The following is a 24,618-nucleotide window of genomic DNA, read 5'->3' on the forward strand; positions in this document are numbered from 1 at the left end:
GGGAGTGAAATATTTGGCACGCTCCAAAAAATGTCACGATTATTACCGTATGTTAATAAAATAAAAAAAATCTGCCTGTATTCTGCTAACAAGCAAATGGAGCAGTAAAATGGAGTACTGTGTTGATTTTTAAGCAAATAATCAGTATTAAGAGCAAAAAAAAATAGCCCTGATATGTAGGAGTATGTAGATATGTAACAGCAGCAACAGACAGAACGTACACAGAACGTGCAGTGGACCGTATATTGTGCTGTATACACTGCCACAAACCCTGCCTAACTTCGGCTATCACCAGTAATATATGCAGCTGAATTAGTCCTCAGAAGGACTGTTAGTTCAGATGGATATATATATGTTGTTGAATACCTATACTAACTAATAATGAAGCAAATCTCTCTCTCACTCAGAAGCAGCTCTCCCTACTCTGCCTGTTTCCGGGGTACACTGTGACGAGGATAGGGTCACCAGGTCTTATGTAGACCTGATAACGCTATGCGGCCAGCCAATCACTGTAATGTCACAACCAACATGGCTATGGCATTACAGTAAGTGGCAGGCAATCCCTGCATGTTTATTGGCTCTCTAAAGAGAACCACACATGCGGGGAGGGAACCTGAGCTCCCACCTGAGCATACCGGAAATGAAGATGCTTGGGTGAGTACCGAACAGTGACTAACACGCTCGCTCATCACTAATATTTTCCCATTACCTAAAGGTCCCGTCACACTTAGCGTCGCTGCAACGATCCCAACAACGATATGACCTGTCAGGGATCGTTGCTGTGTTGCTATGTGGTCGCTGGTGAGCTGTCAAACAGGTAGGCTTACCAACGATCAGGGGAGCAGCGACATCATGGAAAGAATCTTTCCACGATGTCCTGCTCTTGGTTACCAGCCTGCTGCTGAAGCAGGAGCAGGCTGGTAACCATGGTAAACATCGGGTTACTAGGGGCACACACGCACCTAGTAATCCGATGTTTACCATGGTTACCACTCTGCTACAGTGAGCAGGAGGTTACCGCTCACTTTAGCAGGCTCGTAACCATGATAAACGGGTTACTAGGTGCGCGCGTGCCCCTAGTAACCCGATGTTTATCATGGCTCACTGTAGCAGAGTGGTAACCATGGTAAACAATGGGTTAATAGGTGCGCGTGTGCCCCTAGTAACCCGATGTTTACCATGGTTACCAGCCTTATCGCTGCTCCCGCTGGTCACACACAGCGATGTGTGCTGACCAGCGGGAGGGCAACGACCAAAAAATGGTCCAGGACACTTTGCAGCGATCAGCGACCTCACAGCAGGGGCCTGATTGCTGCAAAGTGTCACACATAGCGACATCGCTGGTGAGGTCGCTGTTGCGTCACCAAAACCGGGACACAGCAGCGATCTCGCTAGCGATCTCGATATGTGAGACGGGTGCTTTAGTCTGCATGTGAGACTTCCTGTGGTGACGGATCCACTCTGTCTACTGTCCCCATCCACACAATGGGGCTAGTAGCTGGGAGACAATGGATTGATTGCTTTCATTGATTACCGATTTTGGGTCTGGCCTTATGTATGCCTACTGTCACTGAATGGAAGCAATGATACCTGAAGCTGAACTGATGAGCAAACAAATCACTAATGAGATTAATGGAATGCTGGACACTTTACATCTAAAATTAGTGTGTATACTGATAAGCAAGCAAAACTACAGTTAGGTCCATATGTATTTGGACAGAGATAAACATTTTTCTAATTTTGGTTCTAGACATTACCACTAGAGATGAGCGTTGTTCTACTCGAACTGTTCGCCAATCTCAAATTCGAGCTGTTTTGGGCGGTGTTCGAGCCGGTCGGCGAACACGAACAATTTGAGAAAAATTCGGCTGTTCGAGGTTATGTTCGATAACTGTTCGTGCACCAAAATCATAACTGGATTTTTTCTCAGTAATGATGAAAATTAATGTTAATACGCAGTTTGAGTGTACAGCGGGGCGGGGGGAGGGGCAGGGGATGGATCTCTGCAGGAACAATGAAGATCTCCATTTTTTTTTCTCTTTCCCGCATTTGCAGTGGGGAGGTGCAATCTGTCAGCCTATCAGCAGCGCACACACGGAGCGAAGTGCTTTTTTTCACACAAGCAAGGGCATGTGTGATTGGCAGTGTATGTCACATGTCCTTGCCCTATAAGACCAAGCCATTTTCCCCGTCGCCACCATTTTCTCACTGCTGCAGCTGCGTGTTAGACGGCACCGCTGTTGCTGTGTGCGCTATACCTTGTTAATTTCAAGCCAATTTTCACACAAATATACAGATAGCTTGGGAGTAGGGAATAGTTGTGATTGCAGTCCTTTTAAGGACTAGGTTACAGCATTTCCTACGACTTTTATCAGGCAGGTCTGTGCTCTTAAATAGATAGATTGTGGGAGTAAAGACTAATTGTAATTGGAGTCCTTTTCAGGACTAGGTTACATCAGTTCCTATCAGTTTTTGCCAGGCAGGTCTGTGCCAGTGCTGTGCAAGTTTTTTTCACAGCATTTGGCTGAATCTAGCAAAGCTAATCCTTTTTGGCCTATTGCAGAGTGTGTTAGTCAGTGGAGTAGCCTATCTGTGTTGCAAGATATACCACCTGTGTATAGAATACCAATTTTTTTACTGCACCTAGTGAAGTAAAATCTTTTGGGCATAGCATCATTCTATTAGTCCATCTATACTGACCTCCATCAGGTTGCAAACTGAATATAATTTTTTTCTGCATCTAGCTCTGAAAAAATATTTGGGCTCCTAGCAGTGTGTGGGACTTGGTCTATTAGTCCATCTATACTGACCTCCATCAGGTTGCAAATTAAAAATAATTTTTTTCTTCATTTAGCTCTGAAAAAATATTTGGGCTTCTAGCAGTGTGTGGGACTTGTTCTATTAGTCCTTCTATACTGACCTCCAGCAGGTTGCAAATTGAATATAATTTTTTTCTGCATCTAGCTCTGAAAAAATATTTGGGCTTCTAGCGGTGTGTGGGACTTGGTCTATTAGTCCATCTATACTGACCTCCATCAGGTTGCAAATTAAAAATAATTTTTTTCTGCATCTAGCTCTGAAAAAATATTTGGGCTTCTAGCAGTGTGTGGGACTTGGTCTATTAGTCCATCTATACTGACCTCCATCAGGTTGCAAATTAAAAATAATTTTTTTCTTCATTTATCTCTGAAAAAATATTTGGGCTTCTAGCAGCGTGTGGGACTTGTTCTATTAGTCCATCTATACTGACCTCCATCAGGTTGCAAATTAAAAATAATTTTTTTCTGCATCTAGCTCTGAAAAAATATTTGGGCTTCTAGCAGTATGTGGGACTTGGTCTATTAGTCCATCTATACTGACCTCCATCAGGTTGCAAATTAAAAATATTTTTTTTCTGCATCTAGCTCTGAAAAAATATTTGGGCTTCTAGCAGTGTGTGGGACTTGGTCTATTAGTCCATCTATACTGACCTCCATCAGGTTGCAAATTAAAAATAATTTTTTTCTTCATTTAGCTCTGAAAAAATATTTGGGCTTCTAGCAGTGTGTGGGACTTGTTCTATTAGTCCTTCTATACTGACCTCCAGCAGGTTGCAAATTGAATATAATTTTTTTCTGCATCTAGCTCTGAAAAAATATTTGGGCTTCTAGCGGTGTGTGGGACTTGGTCTATTAGTCCATCTATACTGACCTCCATCAGGTTGCAAATTAAAAATAATTTTTTTCTGCATCTAACCCAGCCAATAGTTTTGGCCTAATACCACAGTTTGGCCACTCAGCTCTGCTCGGTTACCATCCATTGTTTTTTTGTGCAAACAACTCCAGAGTTGTGAATTAGTTAACCACCAAAATGAGTGGAAAAAGGCCTGCTGCTGGTGGAAAGGGGAATAGGCGTGTTGGGAAGGGGAAAAAAGGTTGTGTCCGTGGGGTAGGTGCAGAAGAAAGACCATCTTCCAGCCAAACTAAAATGTCTACTTCTTTTAGCGGACAATGTGATAAGATCCCTTCCTTACGGCCACGCCAATCGCTACAAATTCCAGATGAGGCACAAAAACAGCAGGTGCTTCAACGGATATCAAGTGCTCCTTTAAGTGGGCTCTCCTCCACATCAACTTCAACATCACAAATACTCCAGTCCTCAAAGGTGTCACCCAAATCGCACTTGCTTCCTCACAGCTCCCAAATCTCCAGCTGCCCGTCTGAGTATGAGGTAGAACAGATGGTTGAGTCTGCAGAGCTGTTTACTCATACTATAGCCTGGGAATCAGAGGTCGACTCCAGCGCTTCTGTGAATCCAGACGAGGAAATGATCTGCACTGATGCCCAGAATCTTTATGAGTCGGATCCAGGACCAGACGCAGAAGGTTCTGACCATAATGTAGACCCTCATTCCCAAACTGTAACTCCTGTTGGTGGAGACAATGAGGAAGACGATGATAAGACTCAAATACCTGATTGGAGCGACAACTTTAGTTTTTTGTCAGGGCAGGAACAGGTTGGCTCTGAGGACGACGGGTGTGATAACGCACAGGGTGATGATGATGAGGTCGGAGATCCCACTTACTGTCAACCCACAGTCAGCCAAGAGATGAGGTCAGCAGAGGAGGTGGAGGAAGATGCTAGTGACGACGAGGTCAGGTTGCGCCTTCCTGGACAGAGACGTAGTACTGGAAGCACGTCAACAACTGCATCCTCAAACACAACTCTGCCTCTCACCACAAGTCGTGGTGGCTCTTCAGGTCGCATGGGTGCTAAGCCTTGCATAGCCTGGGCATTTTTTAAGATCGATAAAGATGACCCAACTCGTGTTATCTGTAACATTTGTCAGCAAAAGCTAAGTAGAGGCCAAAAAATACATAGTTTGAGTACTTCATGCATGAACCGGCACATGGACATGAAGCATAAGTTGCAGTGGGAAGCTCAGTGTGCTACAATGCGGTCTAGCCGGCCGGGCCAACCACCGTCTGCCATATCTTGTGCATCCGCGGCCTCTTTATCCTCTGTGACTGGGGGGACAGCAGTCACACCTGTTTTGGGGCGCAGACCTGCCACCTCTTTACCCGCAACAGCCAGCGTGATTGGCAGGTCATCATTTTCTTTGGAGGTGGTAACACCAGCTGGTCTTGAGCGCTGTCCGACATCGATAGCACCACCTTTGGATCAAGGCAACCTAACATGTCCGCCTGCATCTTCCTCACAGACCGGCAGTTTGCCGGGGACACCCTTATCAACCCCGTCTAAGCACAATAGCCAGCCCTCGGTCCCTCAGATGTGGACAAGTAAAAGACCATTTCCTCCTAGCCATGAGAAAGCTAAGAGGTTGAATTTCACCATCTGCAAGCTCTTGGCTACAGAAATGCTGCCTTTCCGCCTGGTGGACACAGAGGATTTTCGAGACCTTATGTCCGTCGCAGTGCCCCAGTACCAGATGCCCAGTCGGCACTACTTCTCAAAGAAAGGTGTGCCTGCGCTCCACCAGCATGTCGCACACAACATCACCGCTTCTTTGAGAAACTCTGTGTGTGACAGGGTGCATTTCACCACAGACACTTGGACGAGTAGGCATGGACAGGGGCGTTACATGTCGCTGACTGGGCACTGGGTAACTATGGTGACAGCAGGACAAGGGGCTGCTGTCCAAGTCTTGCCGTCCCCACGAGTTGTGCGTCAATCCTCTTTATGTCATTTTTCCTCCACTGCTTCTGCCTCCTCAACCTCCTCTCGGTCTTCCACCTGCACCCAAAGCCTGTCTGGTCATGCCACAAGCTTTCTAACTGCGCAGAAGGGATCCTGCACACCTCCTTACTATGCTGGCAGTAGGGCTCAACGTCATCAGGCGGTTTTTACATTGAAATGTCTGGGAAATGTGAGTCACACAGCTGAGGAGTTGTGGTCAGCTCTGGAGAACCAATTTCATGAATGGTTGTCTCCACTGGACCTGAAACCAGGGAAGGCCGTGTGCGACAATGCTGCAAAACTGGGTGCGGCCCTTCGCCGGGGCAATGTCACACACGTGCCTTGTATGGCTCACGTGTTGAACCTGGTTGTCCAGCAATTTTTAGCCCACTATCCCAGACTAGATGGCCTTCTGCAGAGGGCACGGTCGCTGTGTGCTCACTTCCGCCGTTCGCATCCCGCAGCTCAGCGACTTACATCTCTACAGAAGTCGTTGGGCCTGCCACTTCACCGGCTAAAATGCGATGTGCCTACCCGGTGGAATTCAACTCTGCACATGTTGCAGCGACTGTGGCAGCACCGACAAGCCCTGGTGCAATACGTTCTGACGTATAGCCTGGGCCAACGAGATTCAGAGGTGGGGCAAATCACGCTGGAGGAGTGGTCTCAGATCAGGGACCTATGCACCCTTCTGCACAGTTTTGAAATGGCGACGAAGATGTTTAGTGCTGACGATGCCATTATCAGCATGACTATTCCGGTGATTTACATGCTGGAGCACATGTTAAACAGAATTCGGAGTCAGGTGGTGGCACAAGAGGAGGTGGAGGAAGTAGAGGAGGAGGAGTTGTATGCGGAAGGGCTAACATCTGCAAGGTCCAGACGGTCGGCAGCACCAGGGCGGAAGGCATGTGAGGGTGGGGGAGATGATTTTACCAGGGCGCATGGTAGCAGCCAAACTAGTGAGGAAGGTGCAGGAGCCCAGGAAGAAGTGGAGGACGAACTGATGGAAGACTCATCAGATGAGGGAGACCTGGATCACATTTCTGTTGTGCGAGGTTGGGGGGAGAGGACAGAGGAAGGAAGCATGATTGTTACCTCGCCACCAACACAACAGGGACTTGGTGCTCCTGGATGCGCAACACACATGAGTGCCTTCTTGCTGCACTACCTGCAACATGACACTCGAATTGTGAGAATTAGAAATAATCCTGACTACTGGGTTGCCACACTGTTAGATCCCCGGTACAAAAGTAAATTTGCAGAAATTATTCCTGCCATAGAAAGGGATGCACGCATGCAGGAGTATCAGCAGAGACTGTTGCAGAATCTTACATGTGCTTTTCCACAAAATACCAGTGGTGCACGTAGTGAATCTCACAGTTCCAACTTGCCAACCGTGGTCTGTATGGAATTGTTCAATAAAGGGCCCAAAATTAAGAAAACATAGATGGGAGAGGTCTCTATGAATAGGAATTCCTAAGTATTTGATACCCTGTGAGGGCCAGGCAAAGGGAAAGTTGGACTGGATGGAATCCTATATGGATTTAGGGAGGGAGACATCGAGGGCCTCAGACTTCGCTGCATTGATTTTAAAATTTTACCATGTAACAAAGTGATCTATTTCAGCCATAACAGCAGGGATGGATATATGTGATTGAGTGATATATACTAGGACATCATCAGCAAATAGAGAGCACTTGTACTCGGTGCCTCCCACCTCAATCCACCTAATATTGGGGTTATGGCGAATTGATGAGAGCAGGTGCTCCGTCACTAGGATGTATAAGAGAGGGGACAGAGGACATCCCTGCCTTGTCCCATTGGTGATTGTGAAAGGTGATGAAAATGTTCTGATGCACCCCCTGGGCCTTGGGACACCCGGAGCCGGACCCTTTTTGGTGGATGCTGGTGGTTGTAGTCTTCGTGGCGGCGATCCGGTTCCATGGCTCAGGGCGGTCAAACCAGTGGCGGAACTATTTATGTGGTTTTGATGTTTAAATGTCCGACTACGCCATCCGTGGATTGCGGTCAGAGTGAACCGCCGCTACAGGGCAGACCGCTAAGGCTGGTGTTGTGGGTGCAGCAGAGCGTAGCATAACTCCCCACGGGAGGAGTATAGCCTCAGGGCAGTGTATGCGGAGGATGGGGGTGATGGTGCAGGGCAGCAGCAGTAACGACACGGAGTCAGTGATGCAGTTCAGGGCCTTTACTCACAGTTCTTATTATCCAGACCACGTCTGCAGGTAACGGCTGCCCACGTCGTACTGTGCTCACCAGGTGAGGGGCTCAGACAACCCCCAGATAACTTTGGAGCGCTTCACAGGACCCCCTTTGTGTGTCCTTTGTCTGGCCTTTCTTACCAACCCTTCTGTCCGGCTGCCTCGGGCCTCCTCTTGGTAAACTTGGCGCCAGTTTCCCTGACCCTATGTGGTGCCTTCCTAGCGGGTGGAGCAAGGGGCTGCGCCACATAAAATGTCAGAGCCTCCGGTTTCTAGCTGAGGGTCGTTTCCTGCCTCCACTAGTTCGGGGACCGGTCTCCCCCTTTGGCCTGACCCCTCCACGCAGGTGGATTCGGGCGTGCGGTGGCGACTCGCCCGTCCGCACCCCTGGGATCCCTTCATTCCTCGTTCCTGGAGCCTTCTCCGCTCCTCTTCCTTCCTTCTCCCTCTTGCAGGCCTGGGCCTCTGTTACTAGGCCCGCCTCCGGAGCAGAGCTCATGCAGAGCCCCTGCTCCCTGCCACTTCTGCTCAGACTTCTCTGCACTGAACTAAGATGGTGCCCACCTTTTATACTCCCTTCTCAATGCACCCAGGAACTGCTTCCTCCCTGCTCCTGCACTGCAGGGTTCCCCTTCCTCAGTGTTCCCTCCCCCCACTCCAGCCAGGGACAGGGACTGTCGTGCCCATCTCAGGGGCATATTGGTCGCCCTGCCCCACGGCAATGTGGTGTAATGCATGCAGGTGTCGGGTCCTGATCCACACTCCATCCTTATCTGAGAGTGAGATATCACACCTCTGGGTGAGGTGCAATACGTCTGTAGCAACCGAGCCCTCGGTGCTACAGTTCCATTTATCTTCAGCCTAGGTGACGTATTGTGATACAGGGCCGTGATTTTGGCTATAAAAGGGTCCCCTAGACCCCTACCCCAAGCTTTTTAAGAGAATCATATATGGCGTGCCAGGAGACTCTATGGAATGCTTTCTCAGCATCCAACGAGAGTATCTACTTACAAATTTTTAACTGCATCTAGCCCAGGAAATACTTTGTGCCTAGTAGCAGTGTCTGCTAGTCAGCGGATTATCCCGGCTGTTAAGCAAGCTACACCACCTGTAGTTTGGACACTTAATTTTTTCAAAGGAAATGCTTCGGGACCACGGGATACTTAGTGAAGAGCATCAGGAGGCACCCCAAGGCATAGGGGCTGGGACTGGCACTAGGATGCCTTGCGGTGGACAGCCGAGCTCGATCCTTATAAAAGCTTTTTAACTGCAGCAGCTTTAGTGGACGCTACTGGAGCTGGAATTACGCGGCTGCTGGCATGAGACTTGCCCTCCAATAGATCCTTGTAAATGGATTTAAAGTGTATTCATTCAAATTAGAGGGACAATTTAAATTAAAAAGCTTAGAGCTGCCTCCACCACAGGGGGGCTCTCTCGACCCACCAGCGGACAGGCACCAGTATTGGGAGAGGGGGGCTGGCCGTCAGGGTTCACCGCGGCTCTGGCACAAACCCGGCGACACGGAGGTGGCACGGGCAGGAGCGGACTGGCCGTCTCGGCTTCTCACTTTTTGGATTTTAGAAGGGCATGACATGCCTATATCTGTGTCTCCCGCTCCTTTTACTCCTCCACCTCTTTTCTTTTCGCATGACTATATGTACTTGTCACTTTTCCATGTGTTAGTTGTGTCTTCTGAGCAGTTTGTCAGCTTTTGGACACCTTTGAAGTGTTTTCTATGTGTTTCTATGTGTTTTTGTTTGCCTGCCATTGGTTTTAACGGTGTTCGAAGGTGTTCGACGAACAGTTCGACGAACAGTTCGGCGAACACACGGGTGTTCGACGAACCGAACCGAACTCGAACACTACGGGGGTGGCTCAACACTAATTACCACAATGAATTTTAAACAAAACAATTCAGATGCAGTTGAAGTTCAGACTTTCAGCTTTCATTTGAGGGTATCCACATTAAAATTGGATGAAGGGTTTAGGAGTTTCAGCTCCTTAACATGTGCCACTCTGTTTTTAAAGGGACCAAAAGTAATTGGACAATTGACTCCAAGGCTATTTCATGGACAGGTGTGGGCAATCCCTTCATTATGTCATTCTCAATTTAGCAGAATAAAGGCCTGGAGTTGATTTGAGGTGTGGCGCTTGCATTTGGAAGGTTTTGCTGTGAAGTAAACATGCGGTCAAAGGAGCTCTCCATGCAGGTGAAACAAGCCATCCTTAAGCTGCAAAAACAGAAAAAACCCATCCGAGAAATTGCTACAATATTAGCAGTGGCAAAATCTACAGTTTTGTACATCCTGAGAAAGAAAGAAAGCACTGGTGAACTCATCAATGCAAAAAGACCTGGGCTCCCACGGAAGACAACAGTGGTGGAGGATCACAGAATAATCTCCATGGTGAAGAGAAACCCCTTCACAACAGCCAACCAAGTGTACACCACTCTACAGGAAGTAGGCGTATCAATATCCAAATTTACCATAAAGAGAAGACTGCATGAAAGTAACTACAGAGGGTTCACTGCACGGTGCAAGCCACTCATAAGCATCAAGAATAAAAAGGCTAGAATGGACTTTGCTAAAAAACATCTAAAAAAGCCAGCACAGTTCTGGAAGAACATTCTTTGGACAGATGAAACCAAGATCAACCTCTACCAGAATGATGGAAAGAGAAAAGTATGGCAAAGGCGTGGTACAGCTCATGATCCAAAGCATACCACATCATCTGTAAAACATGGCAGAGGCAGTGTGATGGCTTGGGCATGCATGGCTGCCAATGGCACTGGGTCACTAGTGTTTATTGGTGAATTGACACAGGACAGAAGCAGCTGAATGAATTCTGATGTATTCAGATCCATACTGTGTGCTCAGATCCATCCCAATGCAGCCAAACTGATTGGTCATCGTTTCATACTACAGATGGACAATGACCCAAAACATAAAGCCAAAGCAACCCAGGAGATTATTAAAGCAAAGAAGTGAAATATTCTTTAATGGCCAAGTCAGTCACCTGATCTCAACCCAATTGAACATGCATTTCACTTGTTAAAGGCTAAACTTCAGACAGAAAGGCCCACAAACAAACAGCAACTGAAAACCACCACAATGAAGGCCTGGCAGAGCATCAAAAAGGAGGAAACACAGCGTCTGGTGATGTCCATGAGTTCAAGACTTCAGGCAGTCATTGCCAACAAAGGGTTTTCAACCAAGTACTAGAAATGAACATTTTATTTACAATTATTTCATCTGTCCAATTACTTTTGGTCCCTTTAAAAACAGGGTGGCACATGTTAAGGAGCTGAAACTCCTAAACCCTTCATCCAATATTAATGTCGATACCCTGAAATGAAAGCTGAATGTCTGAACTTCAGCTGCATCTGAATTGCTTTGTTTAAAATTCATTGTGGTAATGTCTAGAACTAAAATTAGAAAAATGTTGTCTCTGTCCAAATATATATGGACCTAACTGTTTATAAAGCATAACAAGTAAATCACTAATAAAACATAATAATGATATTGGTGGAACCGGTGCTCCGTGATGGAAAAGTCTCATAGTCTTTAGTAAGTGGGCAGCTCCTCACAGTGTCCAAAATCAGGAAGGGGTTAGTAGAACATGTGGAATAAGGAGCTACTATATAGGCAGTTGCTGTGTCCCTAGACAGCATACAATATAGAAATTTATGGTATTGGTTCATAGAAATATAATTTATATTTATAGAAATTTATGGTATTGCTTCATAGAAATATAATTTATATTTATTTATTTTTGTACTTTGATGTCACTTTAAATTGTGCTTTTTATAAACTTTTATGAAATATTTAGGCTTTGTTGCCATTTTATGAAACTATTACATAGGCTAGACTGCTAAAGCAATCAGTGCAACTTCAATTTTCTTCCATAAGTATTATTTTACATCAATATCCCATCAGTATATATTAAAAGTTAAATATTCTCAGCAAATTATGTTGAGAATAACTGATAAATGCCTGCACACAAAAACTGGACAAAACATCTATGCTAGTGTGATAAACATGTTGCCAATAAAAAATAAAATGACACGTTTTGTATTTGTTTTACCCTGTTTTTCATCCAAATGTATTTAGAGAGATGATTAAAACAAATTCTCTTATTGAAAGTCCTAATAAGACCAATATTTGCACAGTGAAGTAACCACCTGCTTATTCTGAAAAATGGAATAAACGCGTGCCTTTAATGAAGAAGATGAATGGAACATGTCACTCCTTGTCTTGCTTTCTAAAGATATCACCCATATGCATTCTGAAGCTGCCTGCCCTAACATTACAAGCATCATTATGACTGATAATCTTTGGCTTTTAAGTTGAATAATTCTCTCAGCACTTTTTAAAATCCAACCTTGAAATGTTCTGCCAGAAAGCTCATTCTCATGTCAGGATGTTCTATTAGAGTCTATGTTTAGCAAACGGCAGCCTTTTATCTATAGACATATCTAGACAAGATAATTGTAATAATTCCATCAGAACAAAATGAAAGCTTTGAGAAGATTACATTCTAAATAAAAGATGCTTATTTATTTAAATAGCAATGTCACCTGTGCATACTGTCGCCTTTCCTAACCAACCTCTTTATTAATTGAAGGAACTACTTTATATTTAAAAAGTCCATTAATCTGCCTGTACTCCCTGGTCTTTATTTCCTTCACTTTTATCTTATCACATCTTTAAATAGAGATTAGGAAACACCCTCTTGTTGGCACTTATTTCCAGTACAAAGCATGTTCTTTATTTTTCACCATACAGCAATTAAGTCTATGACACACCAAGGGCTTCAATAAAACAACAAGCAAATCAGATACATTATTGTAGTCAAATCACATTGAAAGCTCATATTAACACTATGACTTATGGTACATGATACAAAAACAACTTTTTTCTTCTCCATCAAATTAAATATTTGCTAAATAATACCAGACTGGTGGAGGGATCAGCAAATGGAGGAGAAATTGACGATGGGTACTGAAGGTTCCTCCAAAACCTATTTTGCCACTTGAGCAATTGGTTTCATTTTGTAAATGTTCCCAAATAGAAAAAGTATCTTTGATTCAAAGGCTCTACTGTATACAGTGGTGGCCAAAAGTATTGGCACCCCTGCAATTCTGTCAGATAATTCTTAATCACAAATTCTTTGGTATTATTATCTTCATTTATTTGCTTGCAAGGAAAAAACACAAAAGAGAATGAAGCAAAAATCAAATCATTGATCATTTCACACAAAACTCCAGAAATGGGCTGGGCAAAAGTATTGGCACCCTCAGCCTAATACTTGGTTGCACAACCTTTAGCCAAAATAACTGCGAACAACCGCTTCCGGTAACCATCAATGAGTTTCTTACAATGCTCTGCTGGAATTGTAGACCATTCTTCTTTGGCAAACTGCTTAAGGTCCCTGATATTTGAAGGGTGCCTTCTCCAAACTGCCATTTTGAGATCTCTCCACAGGTGTTCTATGGGATTCAGGTCTGGACTCATTGCTGGCCACCTTAGAAGTCTCCAGTGCTTTCTCTCAAACCATTTTATAGTGCTTTTAGAAGTGTGTTTTGGGTCATAGTCCTGCTGGAAGACCCATGACCTCAGAGGGAGACCCAGCTTTCTCACACTGGGCCCTACATTATGCTGTAAAATTTGTTGGTAGTCTTCAGACTTCATAATGCCATGCACAAGGTCAAGCAGTCCAGTGCCAGAGGCAGCAAAGCAACCCCAAAACATCAGGGAACCTCCGCAATGTTTGACTGTAGGGACCGTGTTGTTTTCTTTGAATGCCTCTTTTTTTTTCCTGTACACTCTATGTTGATGCTTTTTCCCAAAAAGCTCTACTTTTGTCTCATCTGACCAGACAGCATTCTTTCAAAAGGTTTTAGGCTTTCTCAGGTAAGTTTTGGCAAACTCCAGCCTGGCTTTTTTATGTCTCGGGGTAAGAAGTGGGGTTTTCCTGGGTATCCTACCATACAGTCCCTTTTCATTCAGACGCTGACGGATAGTACGGGTTGACACTGTTGTACCCTCGGACTGCAGGGCAGCTTGAACTTGTTTGGATGTTAGTCGAGATACTTTATCCACCATCCGCACAATCTTGCGTTGAAATCTCTCGTCAATTTTTCTTTTCCGTCCACATCTAGGGAGGTTAGCCACAGTGCCATGGGCTTTAAACTTCTTGAGGACACTGCGCACGGAAGACACAGGAACATTCAGGTCTTTGGAGATGGACTTGTAGCCTTGAGATTGCTCATGCTTCCTCACAATTTGGTTTCTCAAGTCCTCAGACAGTTCTTTGGTCTTCTTTCTTTTTTCCATGCTCAATGTGGTACACAAAAGGACACAGGACAGAGGTTGAGTCAACTTTAATCCATGTTAACTGGCTGCAAGGGTGATTTAGTTATTGCCAACACCTGTTAGGTGCCACAGGTAAGTTACAGGTGCTGTTAATTACACGAATTAGAGAAGCATCACATGATTTTTCAAACAGTGCCAATACTTTTGTCCACCCCTTTTTTAGGTTTGGTGTGGAATTATATCCAATTTGGCTTTAGGACAATTCTTTTTGTGTTTTTTCACTGAAGACAAATTAAATGAAGATAACAATACCAAAGAATTTGTGATTGCAATCATTTTCAGGAAGAAACTGAGTATTACCTGACAGAATTGCAGGGGTGCCAATACTTTTGGCCACCACTGTATACAATTTATGCCCTTCTCTTCCCCCAAGCATCTTATCTAATCTGTTCTCAGTTACATAAGAGCTGACCTTTGACTATTTCACTGTACGCCTATTACTCTGCATACCTCTCTACATACGTACCTACACCATCATTTATTTGTATTTGTATTTTTTTTTTGGAATTCCTTTATAAGTTTGATATCAGTAGTAACTAGTGATGAGCGAGTACCATAATAATCGTAATCTCTATACTCATAACGAGTACTTTGTAATAATCGCCTATTCGTTCCGAATAGCGAGTACAATGTAAGTCAATGGGAAATGCGAGTAATTTTCTCCTGGACCCTACAAAGGAGTCTGGGGGCCTGAGGAAAAGGCTGAAATGGATGGGAAAGTGATGAAACAGAATGGGAAGAGCCTGGAGAATATGCCTGCATGCATTTCTGACTCACATATGGTTTCTGGGAATAAGTTTGTTGCAGTATTACGCCACTTTTACAGACACACAAGAACAACTACCAAACCTATCCTAAATTGCATTTAACAGGCCAAAAAGGTTAAGAAACAGTTTTTCCTGCATAATCACTTGTATATAAGGCTAAATAAACCAGAGAAAGCAAAAATATATCCCTTTTAGCGTTTGTTCACACATACTGTTGCTTTTTTTCACCTTTTACAATTGGGAGGTCCCTGACTTATACATTTTGTAGGTCCCTCCGTCATTAATCATTTTTAGTTTATTATTCCCCAGCACTTTACAAGCACAGCTAGAATGTACCAGTGGGTATGTTGATCTCTAACCTGAGAGGCTTCAGGTGGCTCTGTAACATGCGTTTTGGAGGGACAGCTGTTACTTAGACATTTAGGCGATCCCTCCATTATTGACACTCAGATAGTGGAATACATTTTCTATAGCAGTTTACAATGTGCCCATTGAACCGTTGGGCTTTACCCTCCTCCTCCTCTTCCACCACCATGTGATACTGCGGCCCTAAATTCAAATGTTCAGAGGCCCTGCAGTAGGCAGGAAAACCGAGTTTTGTGAGAGCCCTCATGTGGCCCTGTAACATACATTTTGAAGTGCCCTCCTCTAGAAATTTTGGAGGTGCCTCTTGTGTACATTTGAGAGTGTCCTCACTTATTAATATTGTAGGGCCCTCACTCTATTATTAAACTCATTTAAGGGCAGAGACTACAGAGAAAAAGGCCAAGAAACATGGAGTACTAGAAGCTAGCAGTGAGTGCGGCCTGCAATCCTCAGGTATGGCTGAACTCTGTGAACTGGAAAAATAAAGCTGCACTAGTCAACTGGATGATGAGCTCAGATATATCACTTGTACAAGTCAATGGACAAAGGATATATGGTATCCCCCCTCAAGGATGGGTTGGAGAAGCTTCTCCAAATGGCTCAGAGATTTTAATTTTTAATATTCCCCAGATTATATAGCAAGAGAAGACTTCTTGATAGTTGTTACGCGTCGGTCTGGTGCTGGATTCGAAATTGGTCCAGGACCTTCTGTGGTCTCCCATTTCGGTCCAGCAGGGGCTGATGCTGCTCAGCATCGCCATCAGCCTCAACACCTAGCTGGTCCGCGAGCACTGTTTATCTCCCAGGTAGTTGTGCCTAGCAATGTTAAGCCTGGGTTGCAGAGGGAGACAGGGCTTGTGGAATCTAAGTCCAGGATTTGCCGCACTGAGCATGTCCGTGACCTGGCGGATCATGATTGGTGGGTTGGCACCCACCTGACCCGGTGACCTGGCACCGCCTGATTGGTCCACGGGTAACGTCACCAATGGCGCATCGGTGGGCAGGGCTTAGTCTTTAAAAGGCCCGCCCACAAACATGGCGACGCGCTCTGATCATTTGAGCAAGTGATGCCGTTGTGTGGACAACTCTGTTCCACGTGCTCCCTTGCTGTTCACTCCATGACCTGCCGATGCCAGAGTTCGCTCGGCTAATTAGCACAGGTCGCTTAGGCAGGTTAGCTACATAGAGGCAGGTTAGCTCCATAGAGGCAGGTACCTTCGTCTAGCAGCCTGGCTCAGCCAAAGGGGTCGCCTATCACCCCGAGCAGCCTGCAGACATCCTGTGCATGGCTAACGCCTGTCCGTCACGTGGAGTTGAACCCTTCAGTCTGGTAGCATGCCAGCAGGGGGCACGTGTACCCGTTGGCGTAGTCACACACGCATCCTAGCGCAGCCACTGTAGTCCCTGTGCTGTAACAGGACTACAGATAGTTTTTCTCAGCCTATCTCTTGCAGCTAACGGAGATAGAGCGTACCGCTATTCCCGTTCCTGTGTGGAGAAACATCGAAGGGTTTAATATTTAAGTTGGTTACTTTACTTTCCACCCGGGAAGTGTTCGGCAGCAGTCCTCCAGGCTGCATCGCGTACCCCGGGGTCGGTTGCGTTCCATTTTAATAAAGTTGTCTGCAACCGCCCTCCTAACAATAGTGTACTACTTGGTCAAGTGCAGAATGTGCATCGTATTTCCAAAATTTACTCCTGAGTGCTGTGTCATAACTGCAGAAAGATTCCATGACAAGGGCCTCCCTTGACATACATTATCTATGATGGAGTGCTGTTGTAGTTGTGGCCCTCAATTCAAGTTTTAAGAGGGCCATCAGTCGGTCATCAACAGTCAATATAAATTTCTATTGAATATGTATCCCCTATCTCAGTCACAATTTGTCACAAGCCAGGCATGTTTTTTTGCCAAATAGGGGGACTGACAGTACATTTCTATTGAATATGTATCCCCTATCTCAGTCACAATGTGGCACAACCTTTGACAAGGGCCTCCAATGACAAATATTAGTTTGGTAGGACCACTGTACATTCCAGATTTGTCCACTGCACAATGTGCATAAGGTTTGTAAAAATTAGCCATATGGGCTGAGTGATGGTTGATGCAGTAAGCCACCATCCCAAGGTCCTCCAATCACAAATAGTAGTTAAGCTGGAGTAGGACTACTGTCCTGATTTGTCCACTGCACAATGTGCAAAGGGTCTGTAAAAATTAGCTCTATGAGCTGAGTCATGGTTGACTCACTATTTTGAATGTGACAGCTAGCTTAGCTTGTGCTATCAACATCTGAAAATCTGTCAACAAAACACAAAATGCCAAAAAAGCCTGTTGCTAAGGGACATGGTGTTGTCAGTGGTGTGCGAGAAGGCACTCAGTCTGTGTCAGGTCAGAAGAAGCTTGATGCATCCACTATGATCCTGGAAAAATTTCCTGGTCTGGAACGTAAATGATGTGTGTGGAAGTCAGAAGAGCGAGAGCAGATCTGTCTTGGATAGCAGACGAGGCCTCTATGCATTTGTCAAGCAGCAACAAATCTTCCACGTCCATACAGTCTACTGTGGATACACAGAAGGCTGGCCCATCCAATCCTGAAGCTGGTTCTCCTTCCTCCCGCCATTATCAGTCACAGGTGACATATGACCCCAAGCTTGGCCACTCCGAGGATCTGTTTGGTACGTATCCTTTGGTTGGCTCTGGCCTATCACCGTGCAGCATTGAAGAGGGACAAGAGGAGGTGGCGTGCATTGATGCTCAAGTATTTGAGGACCTATGGCCAGAAGAAAGCCACTTGGAATAATGTCATTTACAGTCACCAGAGGTGGAGGCTCATGATGATGAGACACAGTTGCCATCAAGTCAGACTACAATGTCAACTGGGAAGGAGGATGAGATGGAAGACAAGGTGGTCGATGATGAGTCCACTGATCCGATCTGGACCATTGGCACGCATAGCCATGACAGCAACACAGAGGAAGATGGATATGTAGCATCAGCATATCAACACAGACACCAAGGGGTCGTGGTTTTCCCAGAGTGAGAACTGGGTCAATTGTTCCCAAGAGCAACCCTACTGTGCACCAAGTCAGGGCAGGTTCATCTGCTGTGTGGAATTTTTTTCTGAAAGTCCTTCAGAGAAAAAAATTGTAGTCTGTAGCATCTGCCATACCAAGTTGAGCAGAGGCCAGGGCAAAGGCAACCTGAGCACCACCAGTGTGCAAAACTACATGGCAGCCAAGTACCCCAGAAAGTGGGCGGAACACCGGGGTATCAAATCTGAGTCTCCGGGTCAAACCAATGCCATGTCGCCTGGGCTATGTCCTGCAGAATCTTCAACTCAGGAAACAGGCGCTCATACCTCCTGCCCACAAGCTGCGGTTGCTCACACACAGCAAACATCAACCACATCTACTTCCTTGTCTCAGCGAAGCATCCAATTGTCCGTGACTGAGAGTATAGAAAGAAAGCGTAAATACCCAGCTATGCACCCACAGGCACAAATACTAAACTCGCACATTGCCAAATTGCAAGATGTGGAGATGTTGCCATTTAGTCTTGTGGGAACACAGTCTTTCCGTGATCTGTTGGCTGTGGCTGCCCCACGATTCAGTGTTCCCAGCTGCCACTATTTTGCCCGGTGTGCCATCCCTGCGGTACACAAGCATGTGTTAAACAATATCAACCGTGCTCTCATCAATGCCATAACCGGGAAGGTCCACCTAACAACAGACACCTGGACAAGTTGTTGTGGACAGGATGATGCATTTCTATCGCGGCACACTGGGTGAACCTGGAGGAGGGTGGGACAAAGGCGCAAACTGGAACATCACACATCCTACCCACATCAAGAATAGCGGGCCCAACTTCTGTCAGGGTTTCTGCCTCTTCATATTCCACTTCCTCTCTCCCCTCCTCCTGCTCCTCATTCTTGGCTGAATTACCCTCCCATCACTGCCAAGCTGGGACCTGTGCAGCAGAGCATCGGTAAAGGGGCAGCATGCTTTGCTGAAGCTGATCTATTTAGGTCAGAAAGCACACACTGCAGCAGAGATGTGGCAAGCTTTAAAATAAAAGACCGATCAGTGTCTCTCCCTGCTGCACCTCCAACCCGGTCTGGTCATCTGCAATAATGGATGTAACCTGGTGGCGGCTTTAAAGGTCGGCAAGCTGGTACACGTGCCATCCATGGCTCACATGCTGAACCTAGTTGTTCAGAAATTTCTGAAAACCTACCATGACTTGCCGTACCTACTTGAGAAGGTGCGCCATATTAGCGCCCATTTCCGCCATTCCTCTACCGCTTTTGCTGCTCTTAAAGCGCTGCAAAAGCGCTTGAATTTGCCAAGTCACCGACTCATTTGCGACCTGCCCATGTGGTGGAACTCAACCTATCATATGTTGGTGAAGTTTAGTGAACAGCAGAGGACAGTAGCTGAATACCAGCTTCAACATGCCCGTCAGACTGAGAGTCAGCCACCACACATAACAACTGTTGAGTGGGTGTGGATCGCTGACATTTGTGAGGTTCTTGAGAACTTTTAGTACCGCACCAGCCTCGTGATTGGTGATCAGGCTATTATCAGCGTAACCATCCTGCTGCTATGACTCTTGAAACAATCACTGCATAATCTCAAAGAGGAAGCTTTGAGTGCCCAGCATGTTGATATGGAGCCAGATTTCCCAATGGGTGATACTACCCAGCCCTGACAATATTCAGAGGCAACATTGGGTGATGAGGAGGATGAGGAGGGAGAGCACGTTTTTCTGTGCTACCGAGAAGACTCGTAATGCTACAGAGGGGACGCCCAACTCAAGCGTCATGTCTGTCCAGCCTGGATGGTCTGGAGAAGAGGAGGTGGAGGAGGAGGAGGAGGAGGCTAGTCAGCATGGGGAGAGGATGGGTACTGTTTCTACTGTTGGGGACACAGCGAGGAAAAGGGCCTGGTGCGTGTTTTGTAACAGGAGATAGGAAATGTTTGGACTACTGCTTTGCATAGGGCACTAAACGCCTTTTTAAGTGGACTAATGTGGACAGAAGGCAGGCTGTCACCCCCAAAACAGCGGGGAAAATGGCCTGGTGCATGCTTGGTAGCACGCAGTAGGAAATGTTTGGACTACTGCTTTGCGTAGAGCATTAAATGCCTTTTTAAGTGGACTAATGTGTGCAGCTGAAGCCAGGCTTTGACTCATAAAACAGAGGGGAAAATAGACCGGTGCTTTAAAAAAAAAAAGGCAGCAGAAAATGCTACTACTTTGAGTGCTGGAAAAATATTTCTTTGCCTCTGACAAGAGCTGTTTTAAGATGGACACTGGAAGAACACTTAAACCTCTCCCTACATAATACACAAGCTCTCCCTCCCTGTACTCTGACTTTATTATGTGTCTTCAGCTCTGAAAAGAGCTATTTTTTGGTGGTATTATGGAGCTAGTGAGCAGCTCCCTTAAACTGTCCCTGCTCGAGTAGCTCTCCCTCTCTACTCTACACTGAACTAGTATACACTGATGGTAGCCCTTAAAAGGGTTTTTTGTTTTATCAAGAGGCCTAAACACTCCCTCTAGCAGCTCAGCGATCTCTCCCTATGCTTGTAGAATGCAGGCTCCGGACGCAATGTGCACAAAATGGCGGCAGGGCTTAAATAGACCCTATGACACTGGGCAGCCAGCCAATCACAGTAATGCCACAACCAAGATGGCTGCGGCATTACTGTGATTGATTAACCCTAGAACGCATGACCATAAAAATCTACTTTTTCACATACCTGGGGTTTTTTAGGCCCGTTTGCAAATAACATGGAATAACTCAAACAAAAATGACAAACAACTATATACAGTACCTGAGGAATACCTAGAGTTTCAAAATTCTAACTAAAGTAATCTTGCAGAAAATAGAAAACAATTAACAGGGCGGGCCTGCGAGGCCCCAGGTATGCGTTCTAGGGTTAAGAAGCCCAGCATGTTTAGTGGCTGCAAAGGAGGCGCCAAAACTGCAGGGCGGGATATCCGAATATAGCGAGGCGAGTACACAAATACTCGCAATATAACGAGTAACCCAAATACCGTACTATCCGTTCGAATAGCGAATAGTAACGAATACACTCGCTCATCACTAGTAGTAACTCTTTTTTTGTTTAACATAGTGTTTTCCTATTTTTCTTTTAGCCATAGAATGACCATCCTGATTATTTGTAATTCAGAGCTCTTGGCTATATTTGTAATATCTGCTGGTAACTTACCTTATTTTCTTTGATTTTCCTTTTGAATATAATTTTATTTTCTCCCTTCATTTTAATAAAAATTAACAAAAAACTTTACATTAGTTGTAAATATGTCCCCCCCCCTTCCTTGCTCCAAATTCTATTGCCTCTATATTATCTCTTTCTTTTCCTTTCTCTCACCACTGTGGCTGCTCCACTTCCACATAGCAGCAGTTATACTTGCTTTCCTATTACATCTGTACCTTGCCTCATAGAAAACAACATCTCTTTTGACCTATTGGCATATGAGTGCATAGTGAAATTTAGACAACCAAAATTTAAAATAAAGATAACAACACAGAATAGACTTTGTTCTATACAATGCATTGCATACACTGTTAAGTAGAAGGAAATGCAAAAAAGATAGAGCATAAAAGAGTTTGCAACTTTCTCATAATCTCATATTTAAAGCAAACAAAATAATTTAGTAATTTTACATCCAGATTGTCCCAAGGCGATAGGATCATTTGTAGAACAGTCACATCGAGAGATGTGGCTGCTCTACCTGGCAGCCAGCGATACACTGACACGAATGCAATCACTCCCACAGAGTATAGTGCGGTGCTGCTGTGAGAGAGGTCACAAATGTTCATCAGCTGATGAACTCCTGTGACCTCACTTACGGCACCACCGCTGAGTGAGAAAATTCTCATGTAGTGGTGGTAAGTGAGATCACTGGAGCTCATCAGCTGATGAACTTGTGTGACTTCTCTCACTTCAGCTCAGCACTATACACTGACACAGGACCAATTACACTCCTGTGTCAGTGTCAGCTTGCGGTCATGTAGAGCAGTTACATCAGTGACTGCTGATGTGACTGCTCTACAAATGATCCAATCGCCGTGGGACACTCTGGATTATTTCATCAGTTCGACAAGGTGAGGGATATGGTTGTTTTATTATTTTTGTTTTTCTCAGGTGACAATGGCTTCAAGTGAAATAGGCGTTAGGTGAGTATCAGGTTGTTTTTTTATTTTCAGTTTTTTACAGGGGACAATGGCTTCAGTGGATTAGGCATTATATGAGTATACTGTGTTTCTAATTTTTAAATAAATGATTAAAACTGTGTGGACTTAAATTTTAAATAAAAGATTTTTTTCAGGCCATGTGTTTATTTGAAAACTTTTACTATTAGGTTAGTAATGTGTTTTTTTTATTATTATTTCAATATTTATAAATTAATTTTTACTTTTTTTCTTTTTTTTTACTTTGAGCACAGGTGCCTTTTTCCATCAGCGGTGCCTGCTCTCACTGTTAACACTAACTTCAGGCGTCAGCTGATGGGAGTAGTAGTCTCATCAGCTGGCCCCTGTGATCCAAGGTAAGCTTTTTCCTGTGGGTCACAGCTGCAGGATCATGCTGATATCTGACAGAGTGATCCCGCAGTGCTGTGACCTGTGGTAACTATGTTACCGCTGATCAGAGCCCCTGTCTCCTGCGCTGTCACACAGATGATAACGTGGAAAACACCCCAACCTGAACTCAAACCAAAATAGTAACACGGACTCACTGTTCGGGTTCACCCATCTACTTGCTACTTATTACCATTATGAGCGGACCCGTGGATGTTTGAGTTTGTCGGGTTAATGTGAACATTAGTCCAAAGTCTGGTTCTGGTACCAGAACTTGAATCTGAACCCAAACAACATAGTAGTCAATGCGGACCCAAACTTCGGTGCTGTAAAATGGTAGTAATAAGTGCTAGGGGGCTGCAAAAGTCTCTCTCTCTCTTTCTCTCACTCTCCTCAGCATCCGAACTCTGAACACTAGAATGGACTTCCGGAAGAAGGCCATGTCTGGAGTTCAGCAATGGACACTAGCCATTAAAGGTATCAACTGCTCAGGACTCTCAAATTGTAATATTTTTCTATCTACTGACTAACACGATGCAAAGATATATCTTTCCTGTCACTAATTTCACCAAAACTTTAAAATGAATCAACAAATACCGATGAGCAAATTTGATGAAATTTAAATTGGGCAGTTCAATTGAATTTGGCCCAGGAATTTGATTCACGTGAAATTTATTCTATGCAAATTGATTGTGAATTATAATGTTTTGGTGTTTTCCAACTCTATAGGATTAGGTCATGTTCCCATGTACAGTAAACGCTGCATTTTTGTGCAAAAAATCCTCTGGTTTAATAGTTCAAGTGAAGTGGATGAAATTTCATGAAAAATTGTGCCCACTGTGCATTTAAAGACTCTATTGAACTATGCATTTCTTGGTGAGTTTTTTTTCCCTGCAGGCTTCTATGCAGAGCCTTAAAAATTGCATGTAAAACGCACAGCTGTGTTTTTGCAGAATCCCAGTGTTTGTTCAAAATAGGTTATCTAAAGGGGATCATTCCTCCCTATGAAGAGTGCCAAACTGGAATAAGAAAACTTAAAGGTCAGGCAATGCTCCTCTGCAAATTTAAATATGCAAATAGCCTTTTCAAAGTGGAAGAGAACTGGATCTCAAGAGTCAGCTATTAGATGTAGAAGTCCTAAAAGTCAATACCGGCTTGGCACATTCTCCCTAAGTCCACCAGTCTGGGGCTTCTCACCTAGCCAAAACAGACCTGCTTTGCACTGATGAGGGGCCAACAACATGATGAAGTGTCTGGCTTGGGTTTTTATCCTAAGTCGGCATTGACTTTTGAGATTGCTATATCCAATAGGAAAAGGACTTGAACTAGAGTTCAAGTCCTTTTCCTCTATGAAGAGGCTATTTACACAAAAAAACACATTAAAAATGCTGCAAAAAATTGTCACCAGAAATGCATTAAAAAAGAGCAGAAAACAGCAAAAAATGCTATATTCAGAGTAGATTACTATTGTGTATTTTTGTGCACTGCACCAGAAAAAAAAATGTTTTGCACGTGGAAACATGGCCTTATATTGGAATCCTTTAAATTGTTAATATACTAACTTCCATTTACGACCTACAATTTCATTCTGCCTTTTATTTTCATCATAA

General features: G+C 44.7%; 1 protein-coding gene across 2 annotated transcripts in view; it reads right to left on the reverse strand.

Moving 5' to 3' along the window:
- Positions 1-24,618, reverse strand: part of GRID1 (glutamate ionotropic receptor delta type subunit 1) — a 1,896,881-nt gene that overhangs the window by 117,681 nt on the left and 1,754,582 nt on the right. The gene's annotated exons all lie outside the window — the stretch shown is intronic.

This window comes from Phyllobates terribilis, unplaced genomic scaffold (genome assembly GCF_046119375.1).
Source record: "Phyllobates terribilis strain yellow unplaced genomic scaffold, ASM4611937v1 Scaffold_5__5_contigs__length_657084704, whole genome shotgun sequence".
NCBI classification, from domain to species: domain Eukaryota; kingdom Metazoa; phylum Chordata; class Amphibia; order Anura; family Dendrobatidae; genus Phyllobates; species Phyllobates terribilis.